Source organism: Herpailurus yagouaroundi, unplaced genomic scaffold, assembly GCF_014898765.1.
Source record: "Herpailurus yagouaroundi ecotype Mexico unplaced genomic scaffold, PumYag 77, whole genome shotgun sequence".
NCBI lineage: Eukaryota > Metazoa > Chordata > Mammalia > Carnivora > Felidae > Herpailurus > Herpailurus yagouaroundi.
Genome location: NW_024412388.1, coordinates 66,256,857 through 66,270,981, shown reverse-complemented (window position 1 = coordinate 66,270,981; position 14,125 = coordinate 66,256,857). Strand labels below are relative to the sequence as shown.

The 14,125-nt window shown below is 36.1% G+C and overlaps 1 protein-coding gene across 1 annotated transcript in view; it reads right to left on the bottom strand.

Moving 5' to 3' along the window:
- Positions 1–14,125, bottom strand: part of GIPC2 (GIPC PDZ domain containing family member 2) — a 430,222-nt gene that overhangs the window by 81,708 nt on the left and 334,389 nt on the right. The gene's annotated exons all lie outside the window — the stretch shown is intronic.

Here is a 14,125-nt window from a genome sequence, read left to right as displayed (position 1 = left end):
AATTAACTAGTAGATAAGGTATAGAATAATAAGCATGATAAGAGATAATAGGTAGATCAGAGTGGAAATTTAGAGGAAAGGGAGATTGATTCCTATGTGGGAGTCCAAGGAGACCTCAAAATATAACATTTGATCCGGAACTTCAGAGTCTAGCTAAAGGAAGTCTTCACAATCCCCCCTAGTGTCAAAATACTTCCCAGAAGCACTTTTTCCAAATTCTACTATAGTTTTTTTATTGATACATGTCTGTCTTCCTACGAGACAAAGGCTCCTTGAGGGCTAAGTCATTTGTGATATTTTTCTTCTCCCCATTGCTACCCAGCACAATGCCTTACATCTCATAGCTACTTGGTAAACATTTGATCTCACCTAAAAAATGAGATGTTTTGTTAATATTGCTAGAATCCATGTGATTCCGTGCAGTGGAAGTTTACTCACCCTTGCTTTTTCCCTGGCCTTGGAGATCTCAGAGTCTGTCATGTGCAATTAAGAAGCAACAATTAAGGGGACCTGGGTGGCTCAGTGGGTTGAGCATCCAACTCTTGGCCTCAGCTCAGGTCATGATCTCATGGTTCCTGAGTTCAAGCCCCAACATCTGTGCTGACAATGCAGAGCCTGTTTGGGATTCTCTCTTCCTCTCTTTCTGTTCCTCCCTTACTTGTGCTTGCTCTCTCTCTTGCTCTCTCTCTCTCTCCTCTCTCTTAAAATAAATAAATAAACTTTTTAAAAGATAAGCAACAAGTAGATTTAAAAGGGGACATGTTTGCCCTACACCTCCAACACTCCTTAAAATTTACCTCACTTCTCTCCTTGACTCACTTGACCCAAGGGAGATGGAATAGTTTATCAGACTTATGAATTTGGGGAAAATTGGGCGTTCTCCCCATTTCTTCTCCTAGGGACCTAGCTGCTGACACCAGTCTGTCCCCATGGAAGGAGGCCTATATAGGATAGCACTGTCTGGGAATGGGTGTATGGGAAAGTCTGACCAATTCCAGGATTCAAGTCTCAGGCTAAGATACTTCTTCCAACTTTATTATTAATAAAGATCATCCTTTGTGTTCAGTCTATCTATTCTTAGTAGAATGTAACCAACCACATGACCAGGAATTTGGGCTTATTTTCTTCAATAAATGTATCCCAATTTCTAGAACAGTGCCTATCCCATAACAGGCAGCCAATAAACACTTGACCATTTATTGAATTAATTCATAAAACCTGGTCAAAAAAGAAGATACTCTTCATTGGCCCCCATTAGAGGCCCCAAAACTACCTCAAATGATATGTAATAAATGTGTCCTGGTGAATGAATGAATGATCCTCTCACCAATCACAGCAAAAATCTTATACTGCTCATTGTATTTTAAAAGATATATGGCTTAAGACATGAATTTATCTCATATTTTAACATGATAATTTTATTTATTTATTTATTTATTTATTTATTTAGAGAATTTTTAGTTTTGCCTATTACATTAAGTAACATTGCAAGTGGTCAGTACTAAGTCTAGTTAGGACACAGACCCAACTCCAATCTTTGACCTGTGGAATAGATTTATCCAGGGATACTTTTTCCCCAGCTCAGCCAATCAAGTGTAGTGTTGTGTGCTGCCAGAGTATAAGCTGTCCAGAAAAAAATAATATGAGCATGTTTTTAACTAATAGGGATCTTAACCCTATTATGAGATTCTAATCTAAGGGTTTCCATTTTGAACATAAGTAGCAAGAAAACAGGAACATGTACTTCTAGAACTTGACCTTCAGCAAATAATGACGTGAAATAATCCTGTTATCTTGTTATCTTTTTTGCTTTTGTATTATTTGTTATTTAAGAAAAAAATAAGAAAAATGGAGACAGAAGGAAATTACTTTTTTCTTTCTTTTTTTCTAATAGAAGTAAGCCTTTATTTCCTTGTTTCACAAATAGAGTTGGCTGAGTTGGTTGCTTTTACTTTTTTCTGCTTTGGAAATGAATCATAAAATCATTTTTGCTAAATTAAGACCAAAGTAAGAATCTAAAAATGAATGCATCATCAGTGAAAAGCTTTAAGGTAATTACTCAATGTTTTAAAGGGTTTTTACTATTTCAATTAATTTAAGATCAGCCTAATTTTATGTTTAAACTAATTTAAGATCCCCCTGAGGGCAAGAGCTGTGATGCAATAGACCAAGACTCCTTAAGGTCTTAATAAACATAAAACTGACAAGGATCTCCAAGATGCAAATAGCTGAAAGTACATTTAATGTATCTAGGTATACAATAGAATTAGGTTGCCTCATAAAATAAATGATTCAAAAGGAAATGCTTTTTGGCTCAAAATGCCAAGGTATTCCCATTTGTTTTTGTTTTTGTTTTCCTATAATAAAGTATTTTAAATCAAGCATTTATCTTCTCAATATGTTCTTTGAGAGTCAAATTAAGTAGCCGACAATTTTCACCATATTTGTAATTTATTTAAATTACAGTAGTAGATATGAGGAAAGATAAAAGGGGGGAAAATAGAGTTGGTTGTATGGATTAAATATAGGGGAAAAAATAATCATTAGAGTTTGAGAAATGAGCACAAAGCAATAAATAGGAAAGAACAAAATTAGAATCTGGAGTTAGCCAAAGAGGAAAGCATAAGAAGAAAGACAAGGGTAATTACTTCTAGAATGGTGAGTTGACCTGAGGGGAATCTTTCCTACCCCTTACCTCTGTCCCTATATCTCTACAATAGCAAAACAGTAGCATTCTTTGGGGAGAGTAGTGTTAGTCAAACTGCAGCAAAATTCATTTATGGATACATAAGTCTACTGTAACTGGATTTATTTTTCCTGCTCATTTATTCCTTAGTATGACTCTCCTCTTCTGCTGCATTTGGTCCCAAGACTCTCATAGAGTGCTTCTGTCTTAATGACAGAAATAGGAGTTGGTTTGGAATTAATGAAAGAAAAAGATGTCCACAAAACTTTGACACTCCTCCAATAGAGAGGTGGGGGTCTATGTTCCCTTGAATTTGGGTAGGCTCTGTATCAACTTTGATCAATAGATTGTGGAAGTAAATCTATGATCATTTCTGGGCTTAGACTTTAATAGACCAGCAGTTCTATTTCCTGTCTCTTAGAATTCTTGCTCACGGAACCCAGATACCATGCTTTGAGAAAACCCAAGCATCCCAAGGAAAAGGCCCAAGTGAAAAGGAAGCCAGGCCCACAGACTTGTTTCCCATCGAAGCTACTAGCTAACAATCAACATTGGCTTGTTAGCCATGAAATGAGCAGTCCTGGAAGTGAATCCACTAGCCACAAACTGCTCCTGTTGACATCATGTGGAAGAAAGAAAACACACACACACACACACACACACACACACACACACACACACAACATCATCCCTACCAAGCCCTGCCCAAATTGCAAATTTGTGAGCAAAATGAAGAGTGTTGTTTTAAGCCACTAGCTTTTGGTATGGTTTATAACACAGCAATAAATAACTAGAAAGGCCCTTTAGCAGAGTAAGTACATTTCATGTTAACAAAGCATTTCTGAAAGCAGATAAAAGCTGAAAGAGGAAGGACATTTTAGTATCTTGATGAAGCAAAGAAATTCTCTCTCTCATCGTTAAGGTTCTGTCCTTAGATCTTTTGTTTTAATATTGTGAAAGACAAAAAAAAAAAAAAAAAAAAAAAAACCTAGCCTTCAATCAGAACCTTCTGTCCTTGTTTACATGTGGTTCATTGACTCACATCGTTCTTTGAGACCTCAAAACATTAGAAACAATGACTAAACTAAGCAAGGAAAGAGAAGCTCACATGTACTAGTCAATCTGTTCCCAGGATGCCTGATCGCTATTTGTAGCTGTAGTCTTTAGAAAAGTCTTACTGACAGAGGCATTCTATTAGAGGGTGTTTAAATTGACTTTATTTCAATTCTACATAGGTAGTCAAAGAAATTTCTATGACCAATTACCTAGACATTTGTTCATGGCCCACTTTGAATTCTTAATTAGTTATCAGTTTGAAACTTAATGTCTTTGGGTTGTACTTTGATATTCAGTTTTATGACTGTGACCAAAGTACAATATTTATTTTGGGTAATATTTAATTTTTAAAAATTAGGACCTCTTCATTTCTACCAGAGCCAGAGGATGAACCTGACAGGTAGAAAGTTTATACAGGGGATCTGCATTTAATGAGTTCTTGGCTTCTGTTTAGACTTCTTCACCTTTCATAGGTAATAATGTTCATTGACCCAAAGTGTGGGAACAGTAAAATTTTAGAGCATTTTTCAGTGGAAGAAAATTATATTTCTAAAAGGGCAATTCCCCTTCTTTTTAGAAGACTGAATTTTCATTTCTTATTATTTAATTTTCATTTCCGTGTGCTTTAAGGCATGAGTTTTTTAATACTGTAAATATATTTTCTCTATCTTTGTTATTTGTAGCAGATTAGCAAACTTCAAAGAATTAACTTAAAATACTACTTGGGCCAAAAGTCTATAGAAGGCCAACGTTACAAACAAGCCCAGAATACAATGATGCAAACACAGTGCATTCAAGTCAACAAAAAAGAAGTCAAACTTTCACTATTTGCAGATGATGTGATACTCCACTTGGAAAACCTGAAAGACTGCACCAAAAAACTTCTAGAGCTATACATGAATTCAGCAAAGTCACAGCATATAAAATCAATGTACAGAAGTCGGTTGCATTTTTATACACCAATAATGAAGCACCAAGAGATATCAGGGCATCTATCCCATTTACAATTGCATCAAAAGTCACAAAATACCTAGGAATAAACCTAACCAAAGAGGTAAAAGATCTGCACACTGAAATCTGTAGAAAGCTTATGAAAGAAATTGAAGAAGACACAAAAAAATGGAAAAAATATTCCATGCTCATGGATTGGAAGAACAAATATTGTTAAAATGTTGATACTATCCAATGCAACCTACATTTTCAATGCAATCCCTATCAAAATAACACCAGCATTCATCATAGAGCTAGAACAAACATCCTCAAATTTGTATGGAACCAGTAAAGACCCCAAATAACCAAGGTAGTGTTGAAAAAGAAAACCAAAGCTGGAGGCATCATAATCTCAGATTTTAACCTGTAATACAAAGCTGTAATCATCAAGACAGTATGGCATTGGCACAAAAACAGACACACAGATCAGTAGAAAAGAATAGAGAACCCAGAAATGTGCCCACAAATATATGGCCAACTAATCTTCAACAAAACAGGAAAGAGTATCCAGTGGAAAAAAGACAGTCTCTTCAGCAAATAGTGCTGGGAGAACTGGACAGCAACATGCAGAAGAATGAAACTGGGCCACCTTCTTACACCATACACAAAAATAAATTCAAAAGGGATGAAAAGACCTAAATGTGAGACAGGAAACCATCAAAATCCTACAGAAGAAAACAGGCAGCAACCTCTTTGGCTTCAGCCACAGCAAGTTCTTACTTGACATGTCTCCAAAGGCAAGGGAAATAAAAGCAAAAATGAACTATTGGGACCTCATCAAGACAAAAGCTTCTGCACAGAAAAGGAAACAGTCAACAAAACTAAAAGGCAACCAATGGAATGGGAGAAGATACTTGAAAATGACATTCAGATAAAGGGCTCGTATCAAAAATCTATACCAAACTCAACACCTGAAAAACAAATAATCCAGTGAGGAAATGGGCAGAAGACACTTCTTTTCCAAAGAAGACATCCAGATGGCAAACAAACACATGAAAAGATGCTCAACATCACTCATCATCAGAGAAATACAAATCAAAACCACAATAAGATACCACCTCACGTTGGTCAGAGCAGCTTAATTTAACAACTCAGGAAATAACAGGAGTTGGTGGGAATGCAAACTGGTGCAGCCACTCTGGAAAACTGTGGAGGTTCCTCAAAAAATTAAAAATAAAACTACCCTATGACCCAGCAACTGAACTACTAGGAATTTATCCAAAGGATACAGGAATGCTGATTCAAGGGGTACATGCACCCCATTGTTTATAGCAATGCTATCAACAATAGCCAAATTATGGAAAGAGCCCAAAATGTCCATCAGCTGACAAATGGATTAAGAAGATGTAAATATGGGCACCTGGGTGGTTCAGTTGGTTAAGCATATGACTCTCAACTTCAGCTCAGGTCATGATCTCATGGTTTGTGAATTCGAGCCTACATAAGGCTCTGTGCCGATAGCATGGAGCCTGCTTGGGATTCTCTCCCTCTTCCTCACTCTGCCCCTCCCTGCTTTCATTCTCTCTCTCTCTCTCTCTCCAAAAATAAATAAATAAACTTAAAAAAAAAGAAGATGTGATACACGCATACACACACACACACACACACACGCATACACAATGGAATACTACTCGGCGATGAAAAAGAATGAAATCTTGCCATTTGCAACATGGATAGAACTGGAAGATATTATGCTAAGCGAAATTAGTCAGAGAAAGACAGATATCACATGATTTCATTCATATGTGGAATTTGAGAAACTTAACAAATGATCATAGGCAAAAGGAAGGAAAAATAAGATATAAAGAGAGGGAGGCAAATCATAAGAGACTCTTAAATACAGAGAACAAACTGAGGGTTGATGGGAGTGGGGAAGCGGCAGGCAGGGGGGTAAAATTAAGAAGGGCATTAAGGAAGGCAATTGTTGGAGTGAGCACTGGGTGTTATATGTAAGTGATGAATCAGTGGATTCAACTCCTGAAGCCAAGAATACACAGCATGTTAACCAATTTGAGAATATAAATAAATAAATAAATAAATAAATAAATAAATAAATAAGAAAAACAAATAGTCCAAAAAGAGAGAGAGAGAGGAAGAATGAATCAAGAAAAAGAGAGAACTTTTGTTCTCTCATGTAAGTAAAGAACACTTACATGAGCTTCATGACTATTTTGTCCTTGACCAGGCCAGAGCTTCTCCTTCTTGAGGGCAGGGAAGGAATGCCTTGAGCTCCCCTCAGAGCAGAGATGACTAATCATTTTTGTCTCTATCTCTATAAGTTGTGATATTGTCCCTGAGAATGTGTCGCAATTGAGAATCACTATGACCTTTCTATATCCACACCAGCCAAGATTCTTTTAAATTTTACTTGTTTATAATTTGTGTTATTGAAACAGGTTTCATTTTTATTTTCTAATGCAAACTTATGTACTTCTATGTACCTTTTTAAGCTATACACACATCTCACCAGAGTCTGATATTATAGCTTCATGATTGAGAATCACTGCTCAGAAAGATAGTGTGAATAATCAGCATTTGTAACTTTAAAATATATTACTTTATAAATTTGCCTTAAAGCTTTAGAGATTTGATGCTACAGAGTGAATTACATTAATAATTTAAGTTTTTCTGTTAAACTAAAATTGCCCCCAAAAATCTTAAGTCCGTGGCATCCCTATTTTCGATTTTATTATAAATAAATTTAATTTCCCATATATAGTGAGTCTAATGATGCTGACATCTATTGAATGCTTGTCAGTGCCAGACACTGAGCCAAGGACTTTCATCTAAAAGTAGTGATGGTTCACAGATATTTTCATGTGTATGTGTGCATCACTTGGTTTCCAGATTAAGTGTACAATGTTCTATTTTCACAGATTTAGATTAATTATTATAATTAAGACTGAGCTCAAATACTGCCCCCTCTACTAAAATTATCTTGATCCTACCAGCTATCAGTAGTTACTTATTCTCTGATGTACCACAGCACATTATCTAGGACTCTTATTAAATTTACTTGTAGATATTTAAAAAATTAAAAATGAAAAAAATAAAAGTAGTGATGGGGTTCTTTCTTTTCCTTACTCGCAACAACAAGTCCATTGGCAAGTTCTGTTGGCTCTACTTACAACATATGAACAACAAATGAACAGAGTCAGCTCATTTCTCTCCATCTCCACTGTCAGCATTCAAGCCCTAATCACCATCCTTTCCTGCCTGGATCATTGTGATAACCTCCTAACTACCCTTTCTGCCTCCCTACTTGGTTCCTTCCAATCCATTCTCTAGAGTACATTTTTATACTATAAATCACAGTATGCCACATATATCACCCCCAATCCTCCTACATGTACAAAACCCATTCACATCCTCAAATAGCTAATTACACAGCATGTAGAATAAAATCCAAACCTTCCCTGGTTTAGGAAGTTCTACTTAACCTAGCTCCCACCTACTTATCCAACTTTATTCATGCCACATTCCTCTTTGCCAGTTACCCAACCACAGTTCATTTTGTTTGCCTTGAACACATCAAGCTCTTTCTATATTCCAGATTTTGCCCACCAGTTCTCTCTCCCTGTTAATACTTTCCTCACTCACTTTTGACATGTGGCTCCTTCTTATTATCCAGTTTTCATCTCAAACACCACCTCCTCAGAGAAGCCATCCCTGTAGAGTTGCCTGATTTACCAAAAATGCAGGTATCCTGGGTAAAGTTGAATTTCAGATAAACAATAAATAATTTTTAGTATAAGTATATCCTGTGCAATATTGGGGAAATACTTACATTTTTTAAAAAATTCATTTTTTATCTGAAATGCAGCTTTAACTGGGAGTACTGTATTTTATCTGGCAATCCAAATTCCTTCCAATCAAAAGTATCCCCACGCAACACCAGGCACTCTCCATTCAATCCTCTGGTTTCATGCTCCCAATTCACTGCTATCTAATATCATTTTTTGTTTATTGTTTGTTTCCCCTATAAACTTTCTGAATTGATATCAAGTTCAAGCTCACTATAATCAGCCAATATCTATCTATCACACATATTGTTGTCTAAGTCTTGCTTAAGTTTGGGTGCATATTTAATATATAGAATGATCTTGATATATGACTATGAAAATGTAAAACTTATCACGACTTTTAGGATATCATTTTAAAACCTTTGATAGGTCTCTATGTTATCAAGCCTATGTGTTAATTATAAAACTTTTTATTTTTTTAAATGTTTATTTTTGGGGCACCTGGGTGGCTCAGTCGGTTGAGCCGCCGACTTCGGCTCAGGTCACAATCTCGCGATCCGTGAGTTCAAGCCCCGCATCGGGCTCTGTGCTGACAGCTCGGAGCCTGGATCCTGTTTCAGATTCTGTGTCTCCCTCTCTCTGACCCTCCCCCGTTCATGCTCTGTCTCTCTCTGTCTCAAAAATAAATAAAACATTAAAAAAATTTTTTTAATAAAAATAAAAAATGTTTATTTTTGAGGGAGACAGAGTGTGAGCTGGGGAGGGGCAGAGAGAGAGGGAAACACAGAATCTGAGCAGGTTCCAGGCTCTGAGCTGTCAGCACAGAGTCTGACCTGGGGCTCAAACCCATGAACTGTGAGATTATGACCTGAACTGAAGTTGGACACTTAACCAACTGAGCTGCCCAGGCACCCCAACTATAAAACTTTTTAAAGTTATGTGAATATTGACCCACAAATGAGTAAATAACTTTATTTTAATGATACAAATAATTTTATCAAGTTAAGTTCTTGACATTTAGTAGAAAAAAGTATATGGCATAAAGGTTATCTTCAGGGTAATTGAAAAAAAAAGAAATGAGAAGCAATATAGTCAGAATTGAATAGTCTTTTAAAGGCATCTAAGTGAACCACATAGTATGCTTGCACTTAAGTATCTATTCAGTCATTTCCAGATTGTCAGTTCTCCTGAATTCCTATTCTGTTGTTCTGAATATTAAAAATATATCCAAATAATTCTAACCACATGGCAGAAATAAAAGAACTATTTCTTTCATTAAATCTAATTGATGAAAGCATAGATTGAAGGAAAAAAATATAAAATAAATGGATAAAATTCTAGTGTCAAAAAAGAGTGTGCAAGGAATTTATGTAAAAGAGGAAATTTCCTCTGATAAATTAGGTGACTTTTTGATGAAACAACCATAGAGCTGTTCATCATAGCAAAAATGCAGTGATTTCACTTGCAGTCAGATTTCAGTTCAAAACTATAAAGTGAGATTGGCAGGTTTCACTGTTCAAAGGGTCACTTCAGAAATATTGTGAGGCACTCCAAAAACAACTTGCCCAAGCCCTCAAAGCTTTAGCACACATACACACACACCAAGATCATGCCTATTTAAAGACTGCCCCCCAAAAAGCTATTTTTCAAACAAAACATTTCTCCTGACTTTCATAAATTCCAGTTTCTAATCATTCAATTTTATTGGCAATAGCAATCATTAAGATGAGTGGAAAGGCACAACAACAATTTTTCCTTATGTCTTTGCATATAAAAACACATTTTAGTGTAGCTGTTGTTTTATTTTACAATAAGGGAATATAGGATAATGAGCCTAGGAAAATGTTCTACAGTTTGTTTTGATTGGATGTGTCTATGTGTGTGCATGGGTGTGTGTGTATGTACCTAGGAGAAGAATCTTTGAAAACAACTTTATTAGAAAGTGGATTACGAATTCAAATGACTTAACAACATATCACTAAGGGTCACTTCTCAGTAGTAAACAATTTAATTTAAAAGCCATTATGATGCTAACTATAAAAAGGTCTCTTTAGTGTATAACTCACACAATTTGTTTTCATCCACGAGAAGGCAAAATGGTAGAGTGGTTACCAAGAACTCTCGGGGAATAGCATGGGTTCAAATTCTGGATCCATCACTTACAATTTCTAAGATGTTGGGCATTTCTAAACTTCTCTAAGCCTCAGTTACATCATTCTTAGAACATAGGTCTTTACCATATCTATACATCAGATGATGTGTTAAATGAGGCATCACATGTTAAGTATTACATAGTACCCACCCCACACCTAGCCCTCAATAAATGTTATTGTGTTTCCTTATTATTGTTAAGGAAAGTCTGCAGATCAGCTCAATAGATACTATGAAATTTACCATTTATAAAAATAAAGTAAAATAAATAAATTTGACCCCAACTTTCAGATTCATCAATATATTTTGATCACTTAATAGATACCAAACACTATCATACTTAGCAATCTTATATGCAACTTTGTTTACAATAATTTATGATTAAAACAAACTTTCATAATTTTATTCAAATATGGAAGGATAATTTGAATCAAGAGAAGATAAGTAACATATATAAGATCACAGAAATAGGTAGTGGTACAACTGGAACTAATTCTCACACCTTCAATTTCAATCATAATTAATAATTAATCAATAATAAATTTTACATATAATAAAACTTTCAAAATAGAAAAGAATATAATGACACAATTTCACATTTGCCTCCATTCAACATGATAATGTGGTTAACTAACAAAATATAAAGACTTTGTAATCATGAAAAAAGGGGCACTATATTATGGATAAAACTTGCACTCGAAGCTAAAAGACCCAGCTTCTACACATGGCACTGTGAGAATATAAATTTGGTAAAATCATGTCCTTGGATCCAGTGCCCTAATTTGTCAAATTAAAACGTTCAACTACATGTATTCTCAGGATTTTTCCAGGTCTGATTCTAGGCCATTAACTAGAATTTGCAAGATGGAGCAAAACATCAGTGATTGGATTTCAACCCAAGCACACCACCACCATTGGCTTAGTTCTATTACCCAACCAACAGTAATGAACAATGCAATGAAAATATGGCAATGCTCTGTAGCTGACAGTCTTGCTCTCCAATTCCTGGTGATGCCTCTTTTCCAATCAACCACAACAGGTGATCATTCTCATGAGTGTGCCTCCCTCTTCATTCATAGGCATGCATACCTTTCCACATACCAATAGCCATCATTAAAATACTTTCTGGGAAATAAGACAACTGAGTGTCAACATCAAGCTCTGACCTAGTTCTGATCTGCATCTGAGTGAGTGGCCTTTGAGCATTTATCAAAATATATCTTCTTTGAAAATGTTGCCTAGTCAAGACCCAATCAACAGACATCATCTAAAGTTTTTCCTTTCCACTGCCAAATTCTAACTACCACCAAATTTTGTGCAAGGGATTTGAATTTGGCTTTGTCATCATCTTTGTGTTGGCAGCAATTAAATAAATTTCGTGGGTATCCATTTCCTATAATCATAAAGTCCCACTCCGAAGCACATGAAGTCTTGTTATTAGTCTCACTGGATCATTGTTCTAATGCAGAAGAATCCAAAATTCAAATGCCATGAGTCACATTAGTTTTATTATTCTACCTAAATATTAAAGCTTCCATCATCCACAAGCAGTACCTTTTTGGCTTAAAAAACAATAATAAATAAATAAATAACACCTTCGGCCCTACTACTCATATTTTCATTAGTTATGAAATCCTATTTCTCTCTCTTCCTTCTCTGGACCTTTTGTATTCCCTCCTGTTTCTAAGGCTGCTGTAACAAGTGTCATAAACTGGGAGGCTTAACACAAACAGAAATTTATTATATCACAATTCTGGAGGCTATAAATCTGAAATCAAAGTGTCAACAGGGCCATGTTCCCTCTCAAGGCTCCATGGGATGATCTTTGCCTCTTCCAGCTTCTACAGGTCTGAGACATTTCTTGGCTTGCATCAGCATAACTCCAAACCAGTCCATGAGCTCCTAAAGAGTAGGGTGTGCAAGGATTATACTAGTAGGACAGATGGGGACTAGAGAAGCCTGATAGAATTGTCTCCCACTTCTTAGAAAATTGATCAGGTTTGAGCCCTAATCCAGCCACCCTATGCTCTTTGAATAAGGGTCCCTCCTCCTCACCAAACAGCTAAATAATCCTAAGGGGCTATGACATTACACCATCTGGTTACATAGTGATGATGACAATCCTAATAATACTATCTTTTACTGAATGCTTACTGTGTATCAAACATTTGTTAAGTCTTGTGCTATATACATTACTTCATTCAGTCCTCACATATGATCCTTAACCCTCAAATTGTAATGACTCCTATCCAGTCCTCCCCGCACAAAAACAGGAAGGGAATGTACTTCTAGCTTTTGTTTATTTCTCCCATTCACAGTGATGCTGTCATTTTGTATCTGGACCTCCACCCCCGTAAATAGTGGTGTCCTTTTTATAGGGAACAACCATGAGAGATGAGGCATATCCCACCCAGCCTTTCCCAGTACACTGCTCTCAGGAGGCTAATATAACAAGCAATGATCTTCCTCGGTCATTATGAATTTAATTTTTAATGGCACCAAAGTGGATGTGTTTTTGTTCAGGAAACTAAAGTAATTGAAATGATTGAATAGCATAAATACTAAAGCTGCAGTAACTAAAACTATAAACAGAAATTAAGGTTTTTCAGGGTGAAGTTATGCCAAGCATTTCATAATATAAGCTTGTTAATTCAAGCTATTTTTCCAAATCTGCCACACTTGTTATACGTATCATGCTTGCAAAACTTAATTGGCCTCTATTGGTCATGTTTTCAAATGAATGTGGTTACAGACAGAGTCAGCCACAAAAAGCTAAGTTTATCTCGTGACCCAGAGATCTGGACAACATGAGCTGGTTCCAGGGACCTGTTCTGGATAGTTTACTTAGAGTCCCTTGCCCAAGGTCACCAGTCACATGTGTAAATGCAGCCTTCCCTCTTATTAGATGAAGCCAGAAGGCTTAAGGAATGCCTCTCAACACTTCTGTGTGTTGGAAAAAATGAAAAGTTGATTCAGTTGTAATCTTAGATTTTTAAGGGTCAGCTGGGCAAACTATTCATTCTTCTGTAGTAACACTAGCTGAGTAATTGTCTAGCCCATTCTTTAAAACTTGCTTCTCCCACTTAGAAGAACCCTGTAGATTCTTCATTGTGTTGAGTTGAAACATATCACCTTATTAGGTCCACTATTGAACCTAAATCTACATTCACCATATGAGAGCTCTTCAAATGTTTGAGGGCAACGCTCATGTTTCCTGTAAGACTTTCCTTCTCATGTTCTTTCAGTCATCATCCTGATGTATGGTTTCCAGTTCTCCCATGCTGGTAATACATCTCTCACCGTCCATCAGTCTCTCTCTATTTGTGTTTAATAGTTGGCACCACAACACATCATGTGCAATTTGGCCAATATTACGTAGTAATGGCTATTGTTTCCCTCATTCTTCCTGATGCAACAACGAATAGAGTTGGCTTTCTTGGCCACCACATATTGATTTACTGAAGTTACTGACTTTTTTTTAAGATTTTATATTTAAGTT